At 43.3% G+C, this 14,186-nt stretch overlaps 1 protein-coding gene across 1 annotated transcript in view; it reads left to right on the top strand.

The window, feature by feature from the left end:
• The window catches only part of LOC138603565 (beta-1,3-galactosyltransferase 1-like), a 118,493-nt gene that overhangs the window by 23,108 nt on the left and 81,199 nt on the right, over window positions 1-14,186 (top strand). Inside the window, exon 2 of the mRNA XM_069675416.1 lies at window positions 14,035-14,125. The gene's annotated coding sequence lies outside the window, so the exon portion shown is untranslated. The remainder of the gene's footprint in view (window positions 1-14,034; window positions 14,126-14,186) is intronic.

Below are 14,186 nucleotides of genomic sequence, written 5' to 3'. Positions count from 1 at the left end.
TTTAATATCACAGGGATGACTTTTGATTCTGCTCCATAAACTGTACACAAGTGTTATTGTTTTATTCTTCGTAATGAATATAGATTGCGAAGGCTGAATTTCAATTACAACACTCAGCGTCTCTGTTTCAATAGGGAGCTCTTTTAACCGTATGAAATGTTGGAATCGATCTTATATAAAAATATTTGATCGTTTGCAGCCAAGAGAAAACCCTCAAAATAGCTTGACTCTCTTTTTTTAAGTGTCATTGGGTAGTAATTGGTCGGCCAATGTTATGAGCCAATCAGGACTACAATGACGTTGAATAAAGAAAGCCGACTCCTGAGTGCCTTTGCATGGTCACATCATGAGGGTCAGTGAGGATGCAAGACGTCCTCGCTATCCACTTAAAGAAGGCCCATGTTATTCCAGATTAACAATCCGCCACATCTGTAATAAGAACATTTTTCCTTCGTCAAATCCCACATCTGTAAATACAACTTGGTTGGCGGTGGCAACCGTGACCTGGTTGTTTGTATAATTTAGGGATGCACGATATTGGATTTTTTGCTGATATCCGATATGCCGATATTTTACAACTCATTTAGCCGATTACCGATACCGATATTTTTTCCCCGCACACCTAATTGCAGAGATCATCAACTCTCTTCTGTATTGGAATAAGCGTACAGTATAATGGTGATACTCTTATCACATCTGTTACAACGGTCGGGGTGACGGGTCTTGAGATGGTTAATCAAGTTTGTAGTGTTGAAAGACTTTGCCTTGGCTCCTCCTCGCATCACCGAAGCTGAGCAGTCATTGCAAATAGCAGTTTTGCTATCTACTTCGGACACTTTGAAAAACTTCCACACCACGGACATTTTGGCTTCTAACTCTCTCATGCTGCAGGTAGACACACGTGACGTCATCACGCTGCGCCGCGCAGTTCTTCTTCGCGCCGGGGACATTGCGCCGAGGTCGGGCATTTAATCGAGTATGCAGCAGCCCATTATTTTATCGGTTAATTATATCGGCGGATATCGGCGTGTTGGCCGTGCGTCTATGTCTCCACAGTCAGAATTGTTATATAAGAATATTTCATGAGATTATTTCGCGAAATTGTTAAAGAAACAGTATTTTTTTTAATAAATATACAGTATATATGATACAAGAAGCTTAAGCAGTATGGATTCAAGGGATATTAAGAATTAGAAGATACTCTCAGCCAAAATACCATTGTAGGCATGGGCCGACCATTTCTATTGCAGCGTTTTAAGGGTTAAAATGTAATTAAATACCGAACAAACTGGATTAGCGACTCAGGAATCGTCTTTTTTCTGCACAAATAACTGAATTATATTTTTTTTACAAGCACATTTGCATCCAAAGCTACATCACCAACTTGTTATCAACCATCCCAGCTGCCATTCTGTGTATTAAAACAAAGACTAAATGAATGCTTACAGAGGCTTTTCCAGCCGCGCGGCATCCCCCCCGCCTCCCCTGTGTGCTTTTGGATTATAGATTGGGCCTTTAATAATCAATGACAGTGTGGTTGTCGGAGCAGATTAGCGGCGTAATCTCCAGTGTATGCCTTTATAATACTCTTTTCACTGTAACTCTCAGAAGCAATAAAAAGCCCCGGCTTAGCGCGGCTGCAGCTAATGTTTGTCGCCATGTTGGTTCCCATGGAGCGGCGGCGTTGAGTTTATTTGTAACCCTTTGGAATTATCGCTTTGAGCTTTTTATTTGAGGTTATTTTTGAAGTGACATTTTCCAGGGCAACAACATCTTGATGAAGTTGACAGTTCTTTCATAAGGCTGCTAAAGCCGATAAAGGGCCGAAAGCAGACGCCTCTGTAATGCAAACCTCCCCTTCATCGCTCCACGTATTCTGCGAGGCAGGAGGTCACTTCTGTTGCAATCACGCCCGAGCGATGCCCTCACTATTTACATTTCTCTGTGTTTATTGAGGTGCGAGGCGGCAGGCATGCAAACGCCATTATTCCCCCTCTCCCCGGCTGATTTCCCTGCACCCTCGGCTGATAGAGGTGAGCCGACAACAGCCCCCGTGGAAGGCGACCCCTCGCTCCGTGGGCAACAAGTGTAACAGAGTAATTATGAGAAACGGACAGCAATCAAGCGCGGACATGCATCTTCACAGCCCACTCTTTATATTCAGGGAGTTTAGTGGGAATGGCTCTTTTGTGAGGAAAGCTCTCAGTGTGAGAGGGATTGGAGCTGGATTGGCAGCCGGGATTTAGTGGCTGAGGTTCACAGAAAGAATCTTTTTTTTAAGGGGTTTTGGGGAAGGGATGAAGCTTGAGTTTGAAAACATACTTTCACTCAGCTGTGCCCTCCTTGATTTGAGGTTATTTGAGGATTCAGAAAGGCAGTTTTTCCAATGCAGGAGCACACTGAAAGTCTGATCCATGCGATCTTATTCCCCTTTGTAAGGATGTATGTACCAACAATTACATCTTTTCTTCACATATCCTAGCAACGCAGTCCTGCTTACTTTTTGTCCCCTCACAGTGTGTTCTAATTCACTGCGGAAAGTGCTTTTCTAGTCTTCTGACCACTCAAAGCTGCTTTTACAGTACATTCACACACTGATGGCAAAGGCCTAAGTGCCAATCTACAATCAGATCTATGGGAGCAATTTTCGGTTCAGTGTTTCGCCCAAGGACACTTCAACATGTAACAGCAGCAGTCAGGGATCAAGCCCCCAACCTTCCGATTGAGAGACGACTAACTCTACCACTGAGCCACAGCCGCCCGTCAGTTGCTTGATATTGGCTTAAACTGCAGTGCAGACTGATGTTAGTCTGCAATAATCTTCATCAGTTAGCAAATTATGAATTACCGGAATATTGATAGGCTCCCGATGTTATCGGTGCTGCTTTCGGTCCCAGAGAAATTAAGTTTATTATTGCTACAAAAACGTTATCTTGCACATTTAATGTCACCAACCGTTTCTAATTTGCAATATGAATCAGACACTGATGCATATTCCCAATCCAAAAGAGAGATATCTCTCGCGGAGGCTGTGTGCAGGCGGGCGGTGCAGCTCTCACACACAACACGAGCAGTCTGTCCAAACATGTGTCTGAAGTGCGTCAAATACAGGCGGAGAAATGCACCGGAGCTTGCAGTTCATCTCTCGTTGGACCATATACGTCAGGTATGTGTGCTAGCAGCCTACCTGCACGCCCCACCCGTGTTGCTCTAAACCGCTGTATTTTCTTTTGCAGGAAATAATTGTTAATTTAATTTGTTTGATATTTACATCATCACAACATTGAACTCTATGATAGTGATTTGTTCTTAACACTGCTGTTTCTTTTGCTGTGAATAATTATTTAATATTTCAGAAAATTAATTCTTTTTTTCTCTTAAAAAATAACAAAAAGAACCAATAGGGAATACCCTTAATATCCGGATCATTAAGCAGTATCGATAAGAGTAGTAATACCGTTTAAATCTTAACGATGCCCATCCCTAGTCCCGCCCCTTCTTGATTTTGATTGACTGGTGAAGAAGTGATATTGACGAGCGCGGCGGTGTTTTAAAAGTTAAGATCTTTTCATTTTTGAGCACAGCGACAAAAAACAGTTGACGCTGAGGGCGTCAGAACACTGATCTGCATTGGTTTTGCATAGAAAATAGGCGCTGCTAGCGCAATAAACGCTGTTAGTGGACACAGGCCCTCAATTATCCTTCATTTAAAAGGGATTCAAATGTGTAACTGGTGCTAAATGTGCCCTTTCATTCTCTCTTTATTCAAACTATTTCCTTTAAAGGGATCCTCTTTCAAACCCTGGTTGTTGAGTGTGTTTCTTGTTAATTAGCTTACACGAAAATATCAAGCTTTCTCATCTAGTTAGTCGCTGAAAAAATGGTCTGATTTAAACAAAAAAAAAGAATATCTCATCTCTTTCAGTCCCAGCAGGATTTCGGCGTTACACACCCATGAAAATAGGATCTGTTCCCCTCAGACAGTCACGTGTGTGGAAAAGTCTGCTTTAAATCTGCTGTCAGGGCTTTAAGACTCACACCGACTTATTTCTCTGAATGAACTCCGCGTACTGACTGAGGTGGATTTATTTACTCTGCGGCATCATCGAACCTAATGAAATTTCAGACAGCGTAAGGCTAAATGGAAACCCTGTTGTGTGTGTGTGTGAGCTTCCTGTTAGTTTGAGAGGACTCAGCCTTGCAGAAAGTTTCACTGCTGCCCGTCTGAATGTTGTGTGTTCAGGTTAACAGGCCCCTCAGGTCTGCACTTGGGGGAAATAGCTTGTTTTATTCTTGTATAAAAGCAGCGGACTCTTTGCATAACTCACATTTCACACAAACCCTCCCCTGCTGCAGCTGCAACACACACACGCTGATTTAAGCTAACCTCCGTTGGTTTTTGCAGCGTGCATTTTTACATAGTGAGATTCCAATCGCTCATCAGAACACTGAAGAATAATAAAGGCGCCCGCCCTCTGCACACAGACGCAATTAGTTCAAGATCTCACACATGCCTGGGCAAAAAATAGCACAATCATGCCGCACATAGGCGTGTGGAATTAAATCCATCTTTGGTACTTTAATGAAATTCAAGTGTCTCGTCCTCACAGCTCTCATCCCAATTAGAAAATGAAAAACTGAACACATGGATGGGAAATTATTAAAAGAACAGTTGGGTGGAAATTACAGCGGGCCGTCTTCTCCCGCTCGTCTTAGAAAAGTCAATGGAACTTTGTTAGCAAAGGTTAACACGGGCATTAGCATTCAGCCCGAGCACGTCTAATTTATTCCCAAAGTGGCGGCGTTCATTTATGGATCGGTTCCATATTAAGGCCGAAAGGCGGCGGCAAGATTTCCATCGCTGGGTGTCATTTGGAACAACGGCGTGTCTAATGCGAGACACTTAGCTGGGCGCCTTTGTCTTTGACACACAGGTCAGGGATTAACACCAGCAGAGGGTCGCCTGCTGTCACTCAGAAAGTGAAACTAAATCATGCGGATTAAACAGTATGAAGACGTTTCAAGGCAACAACACCGCTTCATCTTCTTCCTCCAACTCGTCAGCCTGATGCTTCCCAACTCCAAAAAGAATTTCCCATCGCCTCCGTCTCTCCCGCTGATTAATGGCGAGAGGTGGAGGACCCATGTTGTGGCTTTGATGAGGCAATTTGTTCAGTTCCGCGGGAAAACAATGGCAGTTCGTTTTATTGCGACGCGTCTCGGGGGAAACATCAGCGTGGCTGCTAACGCCGCACGGCGAGTAGTTTAGACCAATCATAAATCAAAAGACGCGGTGTGTACCGGGGAGGCGCGGCATTACTGCTCACTCTTTAATGGCTCGTGAGCTGTTTGTGGCTCCATTTGGATGCTGAGTTTGAAGCCGCCGTCTTATTGTATTCAGTTATGGAGAGAAAGCTGGAGACTGTTAGCGCCGTTGTGTTTGATGCCTCCCTGTTGGGCGCGCACAAAGCCAGAAGCTGATCATCGAGACGTTGTGTTCTAAACAACATTCTCCTCATAAACACAACAATATGAAAGCCAGGGACTTCTAAACACTACAGTACAGATATTCTGCTTTATAGTCATCAATAATGTTATCAATAAACCACAGTTATGTCATCCAGAATCCATTACGCTACATGAGCCCTTTGTGCGCCTGGAGACGAGCTGCTAAACTCTCACTGATTTCCTGCTGATGGACCACAAGCACACGCTGACGCACGCTGTCAGCTGCCGTCCAACTGGGTCCTCGGGCGTCCAGGGGACTCATTTGCATCTCGGGAAATAGTGCATATCTCTGTCTGCTTGGTGTGAGTCAGGGCTGTCTCCATCTGTTGTCTGGGAGTTTATTTTGCATTTGGATTCGAGAATCTGGAGCGGTTGATCACGCAGTCGATGTTTCAGAGAATTTAAGGCAATTGGAATAGGCCTCATTTTCATTGATTTAATTTGATTACATTTTGATTAAAGTATAATAATAGATGTACTTTTTTGTTGTCAGAAAGCACAGGTATGGGAGTGTTAGAAAGCAGGGGGAGAGCCACTAATTGGGATGGCATCGGATATTAAGTAAATGTTCTAATGGATCACCTAAATATGGAGCGACGGCTGCAATCGAGCTGCACTGATGTCACACTTGACATGCGTCATTCTCCGTAATCACCTGACAAACACTTCCTCCCAATTTGGCGGCCTATTTTTCTCGTGCCTTTATCTGATAGGACAGCTGAAGAGAGGCAGGATATTTGGGGAGGAGAGAGTAGGGGAGGACATTCACCAAATGGTCCACCTGCAGGCTCCTGCCAGAGGGGGTTTAAGATATTATCTCATCACCTTACATTTCTGCATGTAACAAAAATCTGCGATGAGGTCGGAGTCTAGACGCCAAACACAAGCTATGTTGTCCCTTACTCTGTGTAGGTGTCCTGGCCAAGTAAAGTCAATGCCTGAGTAACACAGGATGATCTGTAACATGTCTCGCAGGTCATGTGACCTTTAGACCAAAGGAAGAAATAAAAAACATCTTTAAACATTTTACGATGCTATAAAACGGAGAAAATAACACTAATAAATGGGAGAAAATAAAACGCTAACAACACTTTTGACACGCCTGCTTTCTAAATTGAATCTCCTGATGATTGACAAATTGATTGATTGACGCAGGGCTGCATATTTAATCGAATATTAATTGCAATCACGGTTGTGGCTTCCCGCGATTAAACAATTGATTGACGCTGATTAACGTTTAACAGCCACTCCCCCAGGGGGCGATGGAGAGGTTATGGCTTCACTTTAGGGGGAGCTGGCATGTCATGTCCTGAGCGCCTGCTTTGCAGCGGCAATTTAGAGTGCAAGAGTAAACAACAGAGTCCGGGGTTTCAGTTCAACAAGTGACTAGTTAACTGGCGACTTTCAGCCCAATGCCTCTGTGGTTGTCATAGTTACAGCAGCTGAGAATAGAGAATACGTAGCCGTCCTTGTGCAAGCCTCTTTGTTGTATTTCATTAGAACTCATACGTATCTGTTACGTCTTTGAAGTGTTGTTTGTGCAAAGGTGTCATGTAGGCTGCTAACGTAAGCCGCGTTTTGAACGCTCCTTGTTGTTGCACCAAAACAGGAAGAGCCACTCGTTTAACCGAAACACTGGTCCCCCCGGAAACGGCTCGTCCTCGGTTGTTTGGAGGTATTTTGTGTTCAGGGCAAGAAAAAAAAATATGCAAAGAGAGCATGAAACCTGCAACACAACTAACTTGTTAAACCAGCTGATTAAACTACACAAAGTGCAGCATGATGAGTGTGTGATGTATGCTTAACACCCTGTCCACCCAACTCCCAAAGACAGACTCGAATTACCAATCCAATCAATGTGTCCATCAGCGTGCAGCCCCACATCGACACATCCTCCCTGCTCTATTTATCGGTGAATATTCAATCAACGACAGAAGCCTTTTTTTGCTGGGTATTTTTGAAGTGCATTACTCAGCACATGAGTGTTTTTTTCTTCTGGAAACAAATCAAATCACTGCTGGGAACTGAACTATATCACTTCATATTGAATGTCAGCGTCTGCAGAACTCCACTGGAGGGATAAACAGCATTATTGCGGAAAGATTACCCTTCCTCTGTTTCCTGCTTCTGCATCAATTGTGTCTCCCTCATTTATTCAGGTGTTTCCTTTAATTGGTCTTTGCCATTCACTTCCCTTTTACAGTTACTGTCATTACTGTCATCATTATTTAGTTGCTTAATGAGGCCGATGGGACACTTGGCTTACCTCTCTGAACCGCACACATTTCTCTCCGCTGCTTCACTCGGGCATAGATAGTGAAGGAACTACACCTTTCTACACCATCTGCTTTTAAATTAGCCTTTTATTTTGAAAAGTGCATTATCTAGATTGCGCGATAATATCAGAGGCAGATACCAGCATGTGCAGCTTGATGAATATTGATCCAGTAAATGCTGAAAATGAGGAGTAATATTTCATTTTGGAGTCCATGTGCCCTGCAGGTATTTTGATGAAATCTTGTGGTTATTAAATATTCACTCAAAATCACCAGGAGCAAAATGCTAATCTTCATAGTAATATATCTGCAATATATTTGTCACTGGGAGTCTGAAGAGCCGCCAAGGTGTCGCGGCTGCGCCTTTAGCTGCTGCTTTTTCTGTTGTGTTGTGCATCTGTTCAGTTTGCATAGCTGTGTGTGGGTATTTATTTTCCACATCCACATTCAGTGACACATTCGGCTGCTGATGTTTCGATGTTAGCAAACGTGGCAGTGAGCGAGCAGGGAGGTCTGTGCCAGGGCCGTCATTACCGTGCGAGTGCCGCTCTTCGCAGCGAACCGAGCGGAGCAGGTCCACTTCTTGACTTCATGGGGTTTTCCATTTGTAGAAGCCCCTGCAGCCCTGCTAAACCTGGTCACCTCTAAATGTAGGCAAGCCAAGAAAAAAGGCTTAGAAGAAAATGTGTCACAGCTGCATGTAGGGCTTAAATTCTGAAATCAATTGTATGAGAATATGAAGGAGTTGGATTTCAGGGAACAGGAAACCAGGGAAACTTTAGCTCTAACAATTGACTGTATAAAGAGTGCACTTAGTCACCATGACGTCACCAATTGGTTTCTTGACTGCGTAAATTAAGCAAGTTTGAGATTTGGAGGTTGAGTTAAGTGACTCAATTAGCTGACAGCCAGCAGTATTCACCTGTTACCTAAGTGACCCTGGCCATTTATCTTTAAGCTCAATATAATTTAATTGGGTGAGTTATAAAAATAATATAAAATCACCTCCTTACAGTTATCATGAGGAGAGAGCGGAGCTACTGTTTTTTTGTACCAGGCTGAAAACATGTTTTTTTTTCAGCTGTAAAAATAGACTTTTAATATAAGGGCTTTGGGGTTTTGTTGTACTGGAGCCAGCCTCAAGAGGACACTCGATAGAACTGTAGCTTTTCGCACTTCGGCATTGGCTTCTTTTTTAACACCAGAAGTTGCCGCTTGGTTTCAACTTAGGTAGGCATTCGACTATGGGACTTTAAAATGATATTGACCTGATTCAACAGTAGGGATGGGCCAAAATATAGATATGGCAATATATCGTCGTCCTGACTCAATATATCGTCGTCCTGACTTATATCACGTATTGCATTGTACCGTACCGTATTGTATCGTATCGTACCGTATAGTATTGCACCATATCGTACCGTGCAATATCATACCATACCATATCACACCGAACCATACCGTACCGTATCGCACTGTACCGTATCATACCTTATCGTACCGTACCGCATTATATCACACTGTATCGCACCGTACTGTATCGCACCATACTGTATCGCACCGTGTCGTATCATACTGTATCGTAATGTACCGTATCGTAGCGTGAGTTACCCTGCAATTCCTGCCCCTATTCAACAGACTAATAATGCTTTTAAGTGAGAAAAAACATGCAGGAACCTTGACAGTGCTGATGGGATTGTTCCTGTTTGTTTTCTGTCCACAGTAGTATGCTAGCTAACGTTAGCCTCAAGGGCTAGAGTATTTACTATTGCTTGAAAACACTGTAGCAGGTCCATCTTCCTGTAGACTCCTCCCTCATCGGCTGTTGTGGTCCGCTCTTGGAAATTACTGTCATATAATTATCCAGCTTTTAAGACTGGAGGTTTAAGACTGGATCTGTAAACTCCTCACAGTGCCAGAAGAATCTGGTCCGAAGATTAGTACTGACATAAGATCCCTGCCAGATTTCTCTTCTGGCTGACAGGAGGGGTGAATTGGGTGTGAATTGGCCCAAAACTCCTTTAGTCTGAGCCAGGCCTTATTCGGCATCATCAGCAGTGTGTTGAATAGCTAAAGGAGAAGCCAGCTAGTGTGAATTCTACAATCTCTACCAAGTCACTCAGCTTTTTATCTTTAATAACATTTGTTTGAGAATATAACAAAGCTGCTCTGTCTCCTACATGTGTGCACATTGCCGTTGGCCAAAGCTGGTTCTGTGGGAGACGAAAGAACACTCCTCAACATGACTTTTAAAAGACAGTTTTTTTTTGCCGTTCGTACACGACCCACCAGAGTGACGAGTCTTTCTCTACCCAAACAATCCAGCACATCACTTCATGTCGGGCTTCAGACGGTTAGCTAGCAGGTAGCTTGTTAGTGTTTGAGAGTGATGACAGGCGACTGGCACGCAGAGTTGTCAGACGCTGTGAAGTGAGACCTCCAGGATTCGGGGCTGTGAAGCAGCTCGTCCTGTCAGCTTGTGAAGCTAACGTTAGCTTAAGCAGCTATGGAGCTGTCAGGAGTTTTGTTCGGGGTCGTCAGTCAGGTATCAAAATGTTGTAAGATGCTTCTTTTTTTTGCAGAGAGTTTCATCAGATTTAAAACAATATATTAAACATTTAAATTCTCTCTTTAAAGCCACTGTTCACATTTCAATTCAACACAACATAAGAGCTAATGTGTTCAGTTACACAGCTAGCAGGCCTTCGATGGCCACCGTACAACACACTCTGTTATACAGGGGTGTCTTAACCTATACTAATCATGCATAAGGAGTGTTGTATTGTTCTGTGCAGACATAAATTGTGATAGTGTTCTCTATACTACAATTTCAGTGAGAAGATCTGGCCCTTAAAATAGTGCAAACATCTTTTTCTAACGACTTGGAAACTAGATTCCCTCGTCTTGACGCCTCGCCCTGCACTCTGACCCTCGCCATCACCGGTCCCCTCCATGTCTTGTGCCTGCGCACTGTCACAGTCCCGTCAGTAATGTAAAGTCATACTTTTTTTAACTGCCTGTGACGATCAGATGGCGTCTGCAACGTTTCACTCGCCTCTTAATTCTCCTCCCGAACTCGCTTCGAGAAGTAATTGCTTATTTCCATTTTTCAAGCTGTGTCGGCGAAGCTGGAAACGTTACACTGCTCGGATGTTGAGGAAAACTTAATAAGAAACCGGACGTGCTTAGAAACAACATTCACATGTTTAAAGAATCACAAAATATCAAAGCATTGCCTTACCTGTAGCTAAAAAACACAGACGTTCACTTTTCTTCTTTCACATCACATGTACTCAGTCTGGATTACCCTCTTCCTAAACGGTTATTTCTTACTTCCACACTTTAATTGAACTCTCTTCTTCACCTTATTAAGATTTAATTCACAATCTACTTTAATCTGATCCCTTTGCTTTGCTCCACACCTGCACCTCTGCTCTCTGCACAGCTGCTGGCCCCGCCCCCCTCTCTCTGGCTGTCTCTGTCTGCTGTGTTGACTCTCGCAATTCGGTTCTCACAGCACGTGAGCTGCGTGTGCACGAGGGACGTTATTAATGATGTAGCGATCAAAACGATCGATGAGCTTTATAGACGGGGACACTCGATACATTTACAATAGGGACATACGGAGATACACAATAGGATTGTTTACATTGCGTAACAGAACTGCATATGCTTGTGTGCGGACAGAGAGCGTTCGATGTCTGACCCTCTTTTACCGTTAGAACACCGAGGAGTGAACTGGTCCCGCTGTTGTTTATTTGGTTTGCCACGGCTTCACGTGTGATTGTCGTCCTGTGGCTCCTGTCACTGTTTCAGTGCCCTTCCTCAACGAGGATGGCGGGCGAACGACCGTTCATATGGAGCGGAAATCTCCGCAGAGGAAACTTCGGGACTCATTGTAGAAATCCGAAGCAGTGGCGGCAATAATTTTGCTGTGGCGGGCTGCCGCTGCAAAATGTATGCAGCGGAAACACTGGATTATGATTAGAGATAGACCGATATGTTTTTTTCAGGGCCGATACCGATACCGATTATTAGTAATCAAGGAGGCCGATAACCGATATTTGAAGCCGATATTCATTTGCAGTAAAAGTGAAAATATTGGTGTCAAAATTTTGAATAATACAAACTCCAACACTTAACTTTGTTTAAATGCCTTTAAGCATATGCATTAGAGCCAAAATAACCCAGTTTTAAATTGATCTCTTATCGGCCGTCGGATTAAAAAAAAAAAAAAAAATCATAATAATTTTTTTTTTTATGTAAAAAAAAAAGGCAGATGCCGATAATCGGCCCGGCCATCAGTGTAATGCTGTAATTGCAGTTACATCAGCCGATAGAACGCTCACCGTTGTTTGCCTTACTACGATCATTCGGCTTAGGCGCTCCGCAAAAACTCTCAGGCGCTGCGCCTAAGCCTGGAACATTTACAAACTGTATTTAAAGGCTTGTTTTTCTCCTGCTCCCTAGTGTGCAATTTTACATCAAGCAACTTCATTATATTTTGATTCTACTTTGGCAGAAAGATAAGTAATTATAGGCCTTCTTAGACCAATTATAGTTTATCCAACAGACCGTTAAACAGGCCTGGATAGCAAATAATCACATTGGAAATAGAAATCCTCCCTAAATCAGCCTGATTAACACGTCTGCGATTCCTAAAAGTCAAATCTGTTCAACCAACGAGCCGTTCTGAGGGCATGTTCACACATGTCCACGTTTTGTTTTTCCCTTTTCGAACCCCACCTCGAAAATGAGGCGCATAATTGGGAGCGAATGGCTCTGAAAGCCTGATGATGATATGTAATGCACAGCGCTTTGCTCCCTCTCAGAGTCATTCAGTTATGATTCACAGTCAGGCTGCTCCTGAGCAGTGGGTGGCTTTATAGTGGCATTAAAAAAAAACAGAAAAAAACCCACAATGTAGTCCTTCTAGTCCTGAATCGTGCACAAAAGAACTACAAAATGAGAATCTAAATGTTATTTCTCACAATATTGAACTGAAACAGCAAAGGGAATGAAGGCAGCGCAGATAGCAGTAGTGAGAGGAGAATACACAGCGAGAGACAGACACGCTATGAAGAGAAATATTCTGTTTTGCACACCACTCATCCTCCACAGTCGCTCCATGCATAAATGAATACAGATAGCTGGGTGAAATCAGTGCGGCTAAGAAGTAGCTTGGCACAAGATGTTGCTGCTAATCAGTCCCCTCAACCACCGTCCAACCCTGCATACAAAACCGCCTCACACACACACACAAGCGCCACGGAAACAATCGCTTTTCTTTCACATGTGCTCCGTGCATTCATCCCCCACACAATTCCAGTGGAAATATGTCCTCTGCAGCTTCCAACACAATACAGATACACTGGATGTTGTTTTGCATATTGACAACTTTGGCTTGGTGTTATTCCTTCATAGCATATGTCGCCATAAAATCAAAACTAACACTCTCATTTCTGTATCTTAGCGTTGAACAATTCTCTCCTAAAAATGGAAACTAAAGAAGAAAAGAGTCCAACCTGTCACTTCATCAAAATGAAAAATCGGCGGTGGCTCCGGAGAGAATACATTATGGAGGATAATAAAGGTGACGGAGAGCACCCAGGAGGATTTCCTGAAGATAACTCCACGTTTTCTGCTTCATAAATCAGAATGCTAGCATAAAATTTTGCAGCTTTCGGGATGCATTAAAACGCCTATGTAAATAAATAACGTCATAAATGCAGAAATGGAAGATGAATAGATTTTTTAAAAGCCAGTTTGACGCCCAGAGTTTCCAATTAAAAACTTATTTCAGGCTCATGTTGAAAGTATAAAACAACACTTGTCAGCAATCCTGCGTTTTCATCCCTAATTGGAGACCCAAAGTGCTGCCACGCAGCAGACCTGAAACTGGATCCCAGCAGAAACACCTTATTTCACTTCTACCTGAGTCCCTCTTGTCACTAACTTCGTCTTGTCAGTGCTTGATTTGAGCTCGTCGCAGCATAAAGTGAGATGACCCGCGAAAAACCTGCTGTTCGAACTTCCCGGAGGAGAAAAGTCCTCTTTGGGTGTCTTCTCTGAGTAGAGCAGCACAGCTGGAAATGTCTGCTGCGGTCAAATAGCATTTTTTTTTAGGCAGAATCCTAACTGAGTGAACTGACCTGGAAGTATAGTGCCAGACATGATAAGAGCTTCTGGAATTCCCTTAATGCTAAGAAAAGGTGCTTTAATGCTTTCTGTCTTACTTCCTTTTGCATAGGATACACTGGACCATCTTTAACGAGGTGAAAGAAGATCATGACATCCAACGATTCCTCTCAGAAGCATCATTTGAAGCGACGCATCATATGGTGAGCAACCAATCTAAATGTTACAAACACTGCTTTTGTGACGAGTAGCACACAGTATATT

Source organism: Semicossyphus pulcher, unplaced genomic scaffold, assembly GCF_022749685.1.
Source record: "Semicossyphus pulcher isolate SPU_LCO1_2020_fin unplaced genomic scaffold, fSemPul1.0.p SCAF_24, whole genome shotgun sequence".
NCBI classification, from domain to species: domain Eukaryota; kingdom Metazoa; phylum Chordata; class Actinopteri; order Labriformes; family Labridae; genus Semicossyphus; species Semicossyphus pulcher.
The sequence above is the reverse complement of the archived record's forward strand: the minus strand, read 5'-3'. Positions and strand labels throughout refer to the sequence as shown.